Here is a 14,375-nt window from a genome sequence, read left to right as displayed (position 1 = left end):
TGTAAACGAACTCTTGTGCAACACACAAGGATTCATACAGGACAACTTTTTCACTGTACAGTTTGTGAAAAAACCTTTGTTTATGCTCAGGGTCTAAAAATTCACATGAGGAATCACACAGGAGAAATGCCCTTTCGTTGTACAGTTTGTTCCAAAACCTTCAATTTGAATTGTACACTTAAGTTACACATGAGGACCCATACAGGTGAAAAACCCTTTAGTTGTACAGTTTGTGACAAACGTTTTACTGATCACTCTACAAAAGTTATGCATACGAGGACCCATACAGGGGAAACTCCCTATAGTTGTGAACTTTGTGGGAAACGCTTTGCTAGTAAAGTCAAATTAAAAAGCCACTTAAAAACTCATACAGGGGAAAAACCCTCACTTTGTACAGTTTGTGGCAAAGGATTTTACGAAAATACCACACTCAAAGCACACATGAGGATACATTCAGGGGAAAAACCCTTCAGTTGTTCAATTTGTGGCAAAAGATTCTATCAAAGGTCTACTATAGCAGTCCACATGAGGACTCATACAGGGGAAAAACCATTCAGTTGTCAAATTTGTGGCAAAAGATTCATGCATAGTGGTTATATAGCAGTGCACATGAGGATTCATACAGGTGAAAAACCCTTTGTTTGTACAGTTTGTGGTAAAAGATTCCAGGTGAATAGTGCAAAAGTAGTGCACATGAGGACTCATACAGAGGAACAGCCCTATGTTTGTACATTGTGTGGAAAAAGTCTCACAACTAAGGCAACTCTAAAAAAGCATATGAGGACCCATACAGGCGAAAAACCCTTTAGTTGCACAATCTGTGCGAAAACCTTCACACAGGACTGGACACTTAAGGACCACATGAGGATTCATACACGTACAGGTGAAAGACCCTTTAGTTGTAAAGTCTGTACAAAAACCTTCACAGATAGCAAGAATCTAAAGTGCCACATGAAGACTCATACACATACAGGTGAAAGACCCTTTCGTTGTAAAGTGTGTGCCAAAACCTTCAGAGAGAGTAAGAATCTAAAAGTCCACATGAAGACTCATACAGGAGAAAAACCCTGTAGTTGCATAATTTGTGGCAACAGCTTCCAATGTAATTCAAAACTAAAGGCCCACATGATGACTCACAAGGTAGACTCGCCTACGGGAGATAAACCTTTTCTTTGCACAGTTTGTGGTAAAGACTTTAGCTTCAGCAGCCATCTGAAGCTCCACATGATGGGTCATACAGGAGAAAAGCCTTTTAGTTGTACAATTTGTAGTAAAGGCTTTGGTCAGATATCTGATTTGACAAGGCACATGAGGACCCATACAGGTGAAAAACCCTTTACTTGTTCAGTTTGTGGCAAAAGTTTTGCCACCAGAAATGCGTTTGTAGTGCATAGGAGGACTCATACTGGGGAAAGACCCTTTAGTTGTACTGTTTGTGGTAAAGGCTTTGCTCAGACAAGTACACTGAAAAGTCACATGAGTAGGCGTAAATCCTGTCTGAAACTTTAACTATTCTGTTGTGTTTAATATAATTTTGGATAGTGTGCTAGACTAGAGTAATATATTGCAATATGAAGCATAAACATCTGATGATTACATTCTTATTGGGGTGCATGTGTTTGGTCCGACATACTTAGTCATCAGTCCGGCACCCTACCCAAAACCGACCCTAAACCTAAGCTTGCTAACCTGCCAAGCATGTCGTAAGCCACGGGTTAGTTTTAACCCACCACGGGCTAGTTTTAACCTGTCGGGAGCCACGGGTGAGTTTTAATCAGCAGCACGGTTTGTTGTAACCGGCAGCGCATTTCGGGAGCGACGGTGTTGTCAAACTAATGCCTATTGTTTAGTTTGTTTTTAGAGTTGAGGAAAACAGATTCAAAATTAGCACCCAGCTTCAATGTTATGTAATGTTAAAACCACAATCCATACTAAGAACCTTGGTTTAGAAAGTCAGCCTACTATGATCTTTAAAATATATTATAGATTAAGAAAGTAGTGTCTAAACAGGAATCATTTAATGGTGTCAGGTTCAGCACCCTTGGGCGTTCTCATAGTTCGGTGCCACTGCTGCCAAGGATTTTACAGTATACTGTGACTTGAACATTGTGGCTTAAGATGGTCGTTTAAGTTCCTTGTTTTTTTTGCATGTCATTTGATGCTCTGAATAGGCACATCTTATTTTCTTGTTAAAGGGTGATGTAATGTTTGATACTGCTACACCTTTATTATGAAGGATTTACTATTAACACTAAAGTCTTATTCTGAAAAGCACCAGACCGGATGTCAGTTAAAACCTGTACTGAGACAGAGACCGTGGAAATAAACAAAGCTCCCGTGCTAAGCTAAGAACTTTATATTGTACCTGACTGTGTCCAGTTATTATATATATTGGCTATAATACAGACCTACTGTGTATAGTCATCACAACAATAATGATTATACAAATCGAGAGTGCAAAAAAGAGCAAAACAAACTAGCACATTTCGAATGACCAAGGTTGAATCTAAGTGCTGCACAGAGCAAAGGGAAATACACAAAAAACAAGAAAAGAGAACAGAATTAAAACAAGAGAAAAAGAAAAACGCAAATAAATGAAACAATATCAAAGGTATACAGTGACGGCCAAGGTATTACACAGTCAAAAAAAAGTCTTTAAGGATTTAATATGATCAGGCGTTGACACTAAGCGTTGCCCACCTGACCAGGCAAGTTTTTGATCCATTGAAGTATTTATTAACAGTTTGCAGAATTACAGTACATTTCAAGCACAACTCAATACAAAAGCAACCCACTGAGCATTTTTCGGGCTATTAGACATCTGAAAATACGTCTAAATGACCGTCTAAAACCGGGTTATAACTGAAGTCAACATTTCTTTAGCGGTCTAGGCTTAGTAGAAACGTAATTTCAACAGTGACTGCAGGTCACACTTACTATGAAAATGTGCATTTCCCATCAGTCAGTCCGTCCGTCCGTCACCCACCCCACACCTCCATATAGGGTCATCAATATTAAGCCCATATATTGGGAATGCCCATATATGGAGATCCCTGATGTCATCAATATTGGCCAGCAACTCTACATCTGACCTCAAACCCTTAGATTATATATATATATATATATATATGGAGCTGACCTGTTCTGACATTCCATATGTTGATCTTTCCCCATCCATCCTTCCTCTTCGATGTCTCCCTTTTGACTGATACCTGTCCATTCAAACTCTAGACGGGCCCGCCCCAAAGTTATTAGTGCAGCCGCAGCCGGCGAAAACTAGAGTACCGAAAATTAAGGCCCGGCCCTACTCTGCCACTTAGATCTCCATATGGAGCTGACTTGTTTTGACATTCCATATGTTGATAAGTACAGAATTCATTCCATATGTTGATCTGACCCCCCATGCCAAAGCGCCAGCACTCGCCCTGGTTGCCCAGCACTCAGCACCTTGGATAAAGGCGCTATATAAATGCACCATTTACCATTTATTTATCAACCAGGCGGATGTGTGCCCGCGACCTCGCCATATAGAATCGACAATATATCGACTATTGCTCAGTGGGAAGTGCCTCTGAGACCTTAAGTATTCATATGAAAAGGGTTAAGAACCATTGGTCTAGACTCTAGAGATCAAGCAGCAATGGAGCTGTACACACATTGGCCAGCAGGGTGCGGTAAGCATCACATCACCAAGATCACAAGTTTGAGCCGACCCGGAAGTATATTCCATTGTTCACATTTCGGGAGCTAAGCATGGAGCTAAACCAAAGATATTCTATATAGCTAACCTGGAGCTAACGTTAGATTTGGATTTGTTCCACGTTTGGAATCTAATGAATCAATTAATTAATTTTACTTTACAACAAAAACTGAATGAATGAAGTCCTTGACGAACCAGAGACTCCCTGTGGCTGATGAGGAGATGTTTGGAGTCGTTGAATGAATTCTAGATTGTGAGGTGAGGTCCGTATAGTGAAAAATGTCCCACATACTGTTATTACAATATAACTACAATAAATGGTAAATATGTTATTAAAACAACACAACTACATCTGTATGGTAGAGTATGTTTATTATAACTAGTAGTAGTAGTACAGACAGCGCCTATCCCTAGCTATAGTATGTTATTAGTTTACAATATAACTAATACATGTGTATAGTGTGTTATTAAATTAGCACTTATATCCTTACTGTTGGGCAGACACCTCATATCTCCATATATTTCAACTTTCAATGGTTTTGTTTATTATTTCATACAAGAGTGTTACATAGTGACACAATAAGTATTCTATTCGAAAAGGTAACAAGACAACTCACCCCTTTTGCACCTCCAAGTGCGGACAACTCATGAGTTGTCCGGACATCTCACCCCGAAAGTCCGGACAACTCACCAGACATCTCACCTGTCTTCACTTTCGGGGTGAGTTGTCTTCACTTTCGGGGTGAGTTGTCTGTGAGTGTTTGGCTGTTTGTTTCTGTGAATATGTACCCTTTGGGAGCTCTTTTATATACTTTACTGAATATTTCACAATAATAATTATGCTGAATTCTTTATCCTATTTATCCTTAGTATAATCTAGATTCATTCAACCTTATCTTCCTGAATTACGGCATAGGCACTGTTCTTGATTTGTGTGTGTGTGTGTGTGTGTGTGTGTGTGTGTGTGTGTGTGTGTGTGTGTGTGTGTGTGTGTGTGTGTGTGTGTGTGTGTGTGTGTGTGTGTGTGTGTGTGTGTGAGAAACTTCTGAAGAAATGTGTAAAACTGTGTTGGCAAATGCTTTGCTATTCAGATAGTCTAGTAGCCAGCCCATAGAGCCCCATTGTGAACCCGGACATGTTGAGTACACCAAGGTTTTATGTTAGAAATGTTTAGTATGGGTCCCCAGCATGTAGAAACTGCCGGATGCAAACTTGCATATGTTGAGCAATTTTCATAATTGGCATAATATGTGACCATACGGCATTGGCCGCTAAAAGCGGCCAATGCCGTCATCACAAATTGATGATGTCAGCACATTGATGTCAGGCCATGCCCACAAGTGGGCATGGCCGTTTTATGCCCAATGAGTGTTTTTTTGCAAAACTAATGCTTGGAATGGATTCAGCATCATGAAGACACATCACATGCTAGATAAAGCATGATGAAATTTTGAATATTTTGCCTTCTATAGGTTGTTAATGGTATGGTCACATATTATGCCAATTATGAAAATTGCTCAACATATGCAAGTTAGCATCCGGCAGTTTCTACATGCTGGGGACCCATACTAAACATTTCTAACATAAAACGTTGGTGTACTCAACATGTCCGGGTTCACTTTTTGGCTAGTCAGTATAAGTAGGCCTATTAGAACTGTGATTGATTGATCATGCGTGTGTTGGGAGTGCACGATCCCCCCCCCCCCCCCCCGCCCCTTAATGCTAGCCTGGCTTGGCCAGCCTCATAGCGGGGATTCACTGAAGATTCTTCTCATATGCGGGGAAGAATCTTCAGTGAATCCCCGCTATGAGGCTGGCCAAGCCAGGCTACCTCAATGCTGCATAGAGAGTGAGAGAGAGAGAGAGAGACGCTCTACTCCTTAGTGTTTCACCGGATATTAAATAAATAAATAAATTAGCGACGTCTGTAGAAACCGATAGTTAGAACCGAAATTGAATTACTGTAATAGCTACCACGGAAAGTACAGACAACTCACCCCGCAATGTCAGAAAGTGAAGACAACTCACCGGGGTGAGTTGTCTGGACTTTCGGGGTGAGCTGTCCGTCTTTTCCCTTTACCAACTCGCCCAACTTGCCCCAGCTGAAACTACAGACAACTCACCCCGCCATGTCAGAAAGTGAAGACAACTCACCGGGGTGAGTTGTCCAGTATTCAGTGAAAATAGCAGATCTGTACAATTGGCTATTTTCACTACCTTTTAATATAGTTAAGAGCGACTATATCTATACTGTAGTGTTGTTATTGTTATTACAATAATACAATGAATAGAGCATAATACGCTAGTCAGTGCATTCACTGTATTGTAGCCGTGGTGTAAAGTAACTCAAGTACTGTACTTAAGTAAAGATTTGAGGTATTTCTACTTTACTTGAGTATTTCCAATTTCTAAAACTTTTACTTCTACTCCACTACATCTCAGAAGCAAATATTGTACTTTTACTCCACTACATTTATATGAAGACTTTAGTTACTTTGTAGATTTTGATTATTATTACAAAACACACTAACCACTTCAGCCCTATATTTTGGGCATTTGAAAATAGCAGATCTACAAGCTTGTTAACTTGTAGATCAACTATTTTCAAAACACGATAATAAAAATCTCTCTCTCTCTCTCTCTCTATATATATATATATATATATATATAATATATTTATTTTTCCTTCTTTATTATGATATATTATAAGACGGCCTCCAGAACATATCCAACGTTGTCAGAGGAACAGCGAGACATGGACCAAGGACGTGGACTGCAAGACGCAAGACTGACACCGTTTGTAAAGTTGTACAGGACAGGTAGGCTATGTAGTGTTATTTAGTTTATACCTTTTATATCGATTTGTAAGTCCAGGCTGACGTTTTAGTGGTCATATGTGTGGGCCACGTACATTTTCAGAGCATGCTGGGGTGTTATGGAATTTTAGTTGTTCATCTTCCCTTTACCGACGGTATTGTGGTAATTACCGCACCCCATGTGTGGAGGGAAAAAAATTAATAATCCGGTTTTATGTCTGTTTTTTTACTTTTGTTGTTATTATTATTACCTATGCTGGTGCATTTTTCCCCATCCGTTTTTAATTAATTTAATTATTTTCATTTATACAACGTAGCCTAAGACTGAAGTTGTAATGATCTACATACCCAACCCGAAATAAATAAAAATCACACCCGTGTGAAGTGAGGGGCGCTCTTATCATCTTACAACATCGAGGAGGGAATTCTAACTCATGTTGCTATGATTAGGTGATGTAAAACAAACGGTGACAAAACAAACATTCTCTCTATTGTTAATGGCATTTTTAAAACAAACATTGAACTAAACACAAACACATGACCTGATGAAGATCGGATAGATCGAAACGTTGTCAGATTTTTCAATAAAGAACGTCTTTCTTATACCCATGGTGTGCGGGCTCCATCCAAATCCTACTGAAGTTTCTTTAGCCCAGCACCCAACCTGTTGATGTGCGTGTTCTACGTCCGCTCTAAACACAAACACAAACATTAAATTCTCTATTGTTAATGGCGTTTTTAAAACAAACATTGAACTAAACACAAACATTAAACCTGTATATAGGAGGGGCTAGTGCCCCTCAAAAATGCACAGAATGAATTTATCAGAATAGTATTTTGGCCGTCTTATCTAACAAGCACAGCTCAAGAGCGTAGGCACAGATTGGCTCACACACAGCCTGACCCTAGTACTACCAACTACCAAGGCTACATAGGCCTATATGTTTTATTAAGAAAGATTGTCAGCCTCTCAAACCCAACCGTAACGTGCACTGGCAATGATGCATTTCATTGGTCATGGGACTGGAAAAGAGTAGAAAAACAAAATGACGTAGCCACGTACCTGCTCTGGAGGGCTGACATTTAGCACACTCTGACTGAGTCTGACACTCAGTTACTTTTTCTCACTCAGTTACCAGAACAATACATTCAAGTTAAAACTGCTGTAAATAATTAAAATTGGTAGGCTTAGGCTAGCTGGTATAGTAGTAAAAATGCACACATGCAAAGTATGCAGAAACCCATAATTTATTGCACAGGTGGAACTCAATCACTTGTATTAGTGCGCAGGGAATAGAAACACACTCACACTGAGTTGCCTTGATGCCTGTTGCCTGTCAACGAGGGTCAGCTGGCTCCTCGTTGACACTTGACGGACACACCTGGACAACTGGAGTGACTAGATTAGAGTAACTTGAAAATGACTGAAGACATGATGTTTACTGTGATTAGGGTAAGCTTAAATTTCATATCACAGACACCATATAGCGAAAACTTCTGTAACTGTAACCAGGAAAAAAGAAAATCTGAAAAAATATCGATTTCTGAAAATTATGAATTGATTTTGAATCGTTCATAACTTACTTACTTACTTAATCCTCTTTGTTCCCGGTGGAACATAAGGCTGCGACTATCTGCTTCCATCTGGTCCTATCCTGTGCAGCGACCCATGTCAGATTTGCCATGGGGCCATGGGGTCCATAACGGGAATCGCGATTCTAATTCGAAGCGATTTTTATAGACACCCCTAATTGTTTCTCTCATTGAATATTTTGCCTAGACTTCCTGCACTTCCCTGGTGCAGAGGGAGAGTTTCCTGAACAGCAGGAGAGCAGCCCAAGTCGGGAGGAACCAGAACCTCTGCAGTTTAAAGATGAGCAGGAGGAGCTACTTCAAAGACCAAAGGAGGCTGATGGGACAACATTAACATTACTAGCAGTGAAAAGTGTAGATGATGAAAACAGAGAGACAGAGCCTCTAGCCAGCACCTCAACTGAACACATGAAAACACAAGCTGATGTAGAGGACTGTGGAACATCACAACCAACTGATGACCAGCTCCTCTCTAAACACTGTTCTGAATCTTACACAGATCAGTCTACACAAGTAAAGCATATGAGGACACGTACAGGGAAAACTCCCTTCAGTTGTGAACTTTGTGGGGAAAGCATTGCTAGTAAAGTAAATTTAAACAGACACTTAAAGACTCATACACAGGAAAGCCCCTTACTTTGTGCAGTTTGTGGCAAAATATTTAATGAAAAGTCCAAATTCCAAGCCCACATAAAGACTCATACAGGAGAAAAACCCTTCAGTTGTACAATTTGTGGCAAAATATTCATGCGTAGAAGTTATACAGTGCACATGAGGACTCATACAGCGGAAAAACCAGTCAGTTGTCAAATTTGTGGCAAAGGATTCATGCATAATAGTTATTTGTTAGTGCACATAAAAAGGTGCATTCAAGAAAAAGAATTCCAGGCGATTGATGCAAAAGTAGCGCACATGCAGACTCATACAGAGGAACAGCATGTTTGTATATTGTGTGGCAAACGTCTCACAACTAAGGCAACTCTAAAAAAGCATATGAGGACCCATACAGGCGAAAAACCCTTTAGTTGCACAGTCTGTGCCAAAACCTTCACACAGGGCTGGACACTTAAGGACCACATGAGGATTCATACAGGTGAAAGACCCTTTAGTTGTAAAGTGTGTGCCAAAACCTTCAGAAAGAGTAAGAATCTAAAGTGGCACATGAAGACTCATACATGTACAGGTGATACAGGTGAAAGACCCTTTCGTTGTAAAGTGTGTGACAAAACCTTCAGAGAGAGTAAGTATCTAAAGGTCCACATGAAGACTCATACAGGAGAAAAACCCTGTAGTTGCACAGTCTGTGCCAAAACCTTCAGAAACAATAAGAATCTAAAGGCCCACATGATGACTCATAAGGTAGACTCACCTACGAGAAATAAACATTTTCTTTGCACAGTTTGTGGTAAAGACTTTAGCTTTAGCTTTCTGAAGCTCCACATGATGGGTCATACAGGAGAAAAGCCTTTTAGTTGTACAATTTGTAGCAAAGGCTTTGTTCAAATATCTGATTTGACGAGGCACATGATGGGTCATACAGGAGAAAAACCTTTTAGTTGTACAATTTGTAGCAAAAGCTTTGGTCAAATATCTGATTTGACTAGGCACATGAGGACCCATACAGGTGAAAAACCCTATGCTTGTACAGTTTGTGGCAAACGTTTTGCTCAGACAAGTACACTGAAAGGTCACATGAGTAGGCGTAAATCCTGTCTGAAACGTTAACTATTCTCTGTGTAATATAATTTTGGATAGTGTGCTAGGGTAATGTATTGCAATATGAAGCATAAACATGATTGTTTTATTGGGGTGCATATGTTTGGTCCGACGTACTAACAGTCCTACAGTCATGAGTCTGACACCCTACCCAAAACCCAACCCTAAACCTAACCTTGAATGGTTAGTTTTAACCTGCCATGCATGTCGGGACTATATTCAGGTTCAGCACCCTTGGGCGTGCTCATAGTTCGGTGCCACTGCTGCCAAGGATTTTACAGTATACTGTGACTTGAATATTGTGGCTTAAGATGGTCATTTTAGTTGTCATTTGATGCTCTGCATAGGCAGTTAGGCACATCTTATTTTCTCGTTAAAGGGAGATGTAATGTTTGGTACTGCTTAGACCTTTATTGTGAAGGATTTACTATTATCACTAAGTCTTATTCTGAAAAGCATCAGACCGGATGTCTGTTCGTTAAACCCTTTACTGAGACAGAGACGGTAGAAATAAACAAAGCTCCCGTGCTAAGCTAAGAACTTTATATTGTACCTGTGTCCAGTTCTTATTGCGACTGCAGGTCGCATTTACTATGAAATCGTGCACTTCCCGTCAGTTGTTTGGTTGGTCACGCACCATATATGGTCATGCCTCGTGACATCACATGATGTCATCAATATTAAGCCCATAAATTGAGATCCCTGATGTCATCAATATTGGCCAGCAACTCTACATCTGACCTCAAACCCTTAGATCTCTATATATGGTGCTGACCTGTTCTGACCCTTCTCCATCCATCCTTCCTCTTCGATGTCTCCCTTTTGACTGATACCTGTCCATTTAAACTCTAGACGGGCCTGCCCTGAAGTTATTAGTGCAGCCGCGCCTGGCTAGCAGAGCCTCTGCAGGCGAAAATCGTGCACTTTATGATAAAAGCAAGGCATTTGGCACACAGTTGGAGCATGCCATAAAGAACGTTTTTGGCTATCTGCGATATAAGGTCATCGCAGATTTGTCCCGTGGTGACCATGGCAGCCATTTTCCAAAATGGCCACGAGCTGCTGTTATTTTACATTTTGAGGTTCTAGAGTAGACCACCTAGGATCTTGATTCTGGTGACTAATCCTACATTTTCAAGGATGAGAAATACAGTGCTACTATTTAGATGTGTCCTGTGACCATGGCAGCCTTTTTTTCAAAATGGCCACCACCTGTTATTTTACAATATCTCAACTTCTAGACCACCTATGATCTTGATTCTGGTGACTAATCCTACATTTTCAAGGATGAGGAATAGAATAGGAATAGATTGTTATACTCCTAATAGTTCGATACAAATGCTATGAAACACTGACATAATTTCTGGCTGTTTTTGCTTTCATTCTGTTCCTTCTAATCTACAAACCTTAACCTTAGAACACTAAACTCAACTTTTGTCACACCATCACTAAACCTGGTTATATTTTACCCGATGTAAAATATTCAAGTAATCAAGACATGGCAATTTGATGTACTCTACTTTAATATTTCAACATGACATTTCACCCCCATTTTTCAAATGGAGCTGGGAACTTCTCCTTTGGTCCACCCTTTCCTGGGACAAATGAGAATGGTCCAGTGAAAAAACGAGAAAAAAAAACGGATGTAGGCAGAGAAACAAATCTACCTTCTATTGTTCTATGACGTCACTGAGCAAAAAGTGAGAATCATGAAGCTACCCAAGGACCCACCCACCTCAGACATGAGAAATATTATAAAAATTACATCAACATAATTGTCCTGGTGAAAATCACCCAGGTGTTAATTCCCAAACTGGGCAATTTATGTTACAGCAGATCATAAATACTATAGCCTAAAACACAGTAAACATACCGTACATAAACAAGAACATCCAGATAATAATAATTGTAGTGGCTATTTGTCAACAATAATAAAACTCAAAAGGCCACTGAGGCACCGGGTATAGTGGATCTTACGCAGGGATAAATGAGTCGGGATAAAACAGCTCTTGCAGGTTGGTGATATTTTATTCCATTTCCTTCACAGACAAATATGGAAAACATGATGGAAATAACTGCTTTGCTAGTTTGCTTTGACCCTGTCACCCTGGTAAACACTTGTGCACCTTCCCAGTGCCAAACTGAAATCTGAATGAGTGCCTGTCTGATGACAGTTAAATAAATTCACCTGTGCACACCCAATTGCCCAATACCTTCAAAATAAAAGCCTTTAACTGGAACACAAATAAACTGAAATAATAATGCATACAATAATTCTACCAAACAAATCCAACAAATAAATGTGAAATACAAAATAGTGAATAGCTCCAACATTCCAGCCCCTAATTGGGAAAAGTGTACATGTCACAATTACACTAATTTCATAAAGGAGCTATTCAACTTCTCCATCTTGTACTCTGTGGCCACTGAAAGAGACACAGACAGAAAGACAGCATAGAAAGAAAAAATAAATAAATAATTGTCCATGGCTCTACACTGTGGCCTCCAACATCAGAGGGATCTTTTCTGCAGGTCTATTTAGGATGTGTGCACACAGTGGAGTGTCTTTTAGAGTATTCCTTAAACTTCACTTTCCTCTTCTGGCCTTGGGGATGCTGTACAGGTTCTATGAAGGGCGCATCAATGCACATGTCTTCCAGATGTTCCACAGAAACCCTACTATTTGTGACAACAGAGCAGCCAGTCTTCACTGCGTTGTCTCCACTACAAAGAGATCCATTAATTACCCAGCCGACTCTTGTTCGGACTGCATAGGGTCCTTGACCTTGACTGTTGATCAGCTCCACAGGTTCAATCACTTTTGCTGCATTTGATCCAATGAGCAAATCAACATCTGCATCCACGTCATGAAGTTTTATTTTCCTCAAGTAGGACCATTTTTCAACATCCTCTTGCCGTGGAATGTTCACCCTCGACACTGGCATAGTCTGTTGAGTTAAAACGTTAGGCAGTTCAATGAAATCATTTGTGTCCATGCCAGACACTTTCAAGTCAGACAATATGGTGGTGCTCACAATCTTCTTTTGACCCATTGTCTGTAATAAAATGCTGGCTGGCCTGCCACTTAGGCCGAGTTTCTCTGCCAGGTGAACAGTGCAAAAGGTACTGGAACTCCCAGGATCTAAAAATGCATGTGTGTGCACAACTTTGTTATTCATCTGACTTTTCACCTGAACTGCTACAATGGAGAAAACCGAACTGTCCTCATCACCGGCTTTGACAAAGCACATGAGGACCCATACAGGTGAAAAACCCTTTACTTGTTCGATTTGTGGCAAAAGTTTTGCCACCAGTAATGCGTTGCATATGAGGACTCATACTGGGGAAAGACCCTTTAGTTGTACTGTTTGTGGTAAAGGCTTTGCTCAGACAAGTACACTGAAAAGTCACATGAGTAGGCGTAAATCCTGTCTGAAACTTTAACTATTCTGTTGTGTTTAATATCATTTTGGATAGTGTGCTAGAGTAGTGTATTGCAATATGAAGCATAAACATCTGATGATTACATTCTTATTGGGGTGCATGTGTTTGGTCCGATATACTTACAGTCATCAGTCCGGCACCCTACCCAAAACCTGACCTGGCCTAAACCTAAGCTTGCATGGTTAGTTTTAACCTGCCACAGGTTAGTTGTAACCTGCCAAGCATGTTGTAAGCCACGGGTTAGTTTTAACCCACCACGTGCTAGTTTTAACCTGTCGGGAGCCACGGGTGAGTTTTAACCAGCAGCACGGTTTGTTGTAACCGGCAGCGCATTTCAGGAGCGACGGTGTTAATGCCTATTGTTTAGCTTCAGACAATAGTTTTTGTTTGTTTTTAGAGCTGAGGAAGACAGATTCAAAATTAGCACCCAGCTTCAATGTTATGTCATGTTAAAACCACAATCCATACTAAAAACCTTGTTTTAGAAAGTCAGCCTACTATGATCTTTAAAATATATTATAGATTAAGAAAGTAGTGTCTAAACAGGAATCATTTAATGGTGTCTCTCTAAGACAGTTGTGTTTCCATACCACACTGTGACTGAGAAGACGAGGACACGATCTCCACAGTGGCTCTATAGAAGTGAACCAACGCCTCCCCAGTCACACCGAACTTCTTTAGGAGACGCAGGAAGTGAAGCCTCTGGTGGGCTTTACCCAGGATGTTACTAGATTGTGCTTGCAAAACATACATTACCCACTTCACTTAGATAATGTAGGCCTACCCTATACTATTAGGAAACCCTTTAACCCTTATTCAAAATATAGCAGATCTGCAAGCTCACAATGTGTCTCATTGTGACACATTGTGAGCATGCAGATCTGCTATTTTCGATCAGAAATGTGTAGTGTGTGAGAGAGTGCCTAAACACAAACCTTGTGTGGGGGTCTTAGGCACAAAGTGTTTTCAACTGGAGCTCTGCAGCACATTGTCAATTACTAAATTAGGGGTCACCATTGACATGGAAGAGATTCAACCAGTGGTCCGGGGACCACCAGTGGTCCTTGAGGGGGTTCCAGTGGTCCCCAGCTAAATGATGGAAAGTT

At 40.4% G+C, this 14,375-nt stretch overlaps 1 long non-coding RNA gene across 1 annotated transcript; it reads left to right on the top strand.

Moving 5' to 3' along the window:
* Positions 1 to 3,746: 3,746 nt before the first annotated feature.
* LOC306939708 lies at positions 3,747 to 10,474 on the top strand. Its single transcript, XR_013791911.1, has 3 exons — positions 3,747 to 3,958; positions 6,411 to 6,519; positions 8,297 to 10,474. It is a non-coding gene; the product is annotated as an uncharacterized lncRNA (long non-coding RNA).
* Positions 10,475 to 14,375: the final 3,901 nt, after the last annotated feature.

This window comes from Electrona antarctica (genome assembly GCF_951216825.1).
Source record: "Electrona antarctica genome assembly, chromosome: 16".
Taxonomy (NCBI): domain Eukaryota; kingdom Metazoa; phylum Chordata; class Actinopteri; order Myctophiformes; family Myctophidae; genus Electrona; species Electrona antarctica.
The sequence above is the reverse complement of the archived record's forward strand: the minus strand, read 5'-3'. Positions and strand labels throughout refer to the sequence as shown.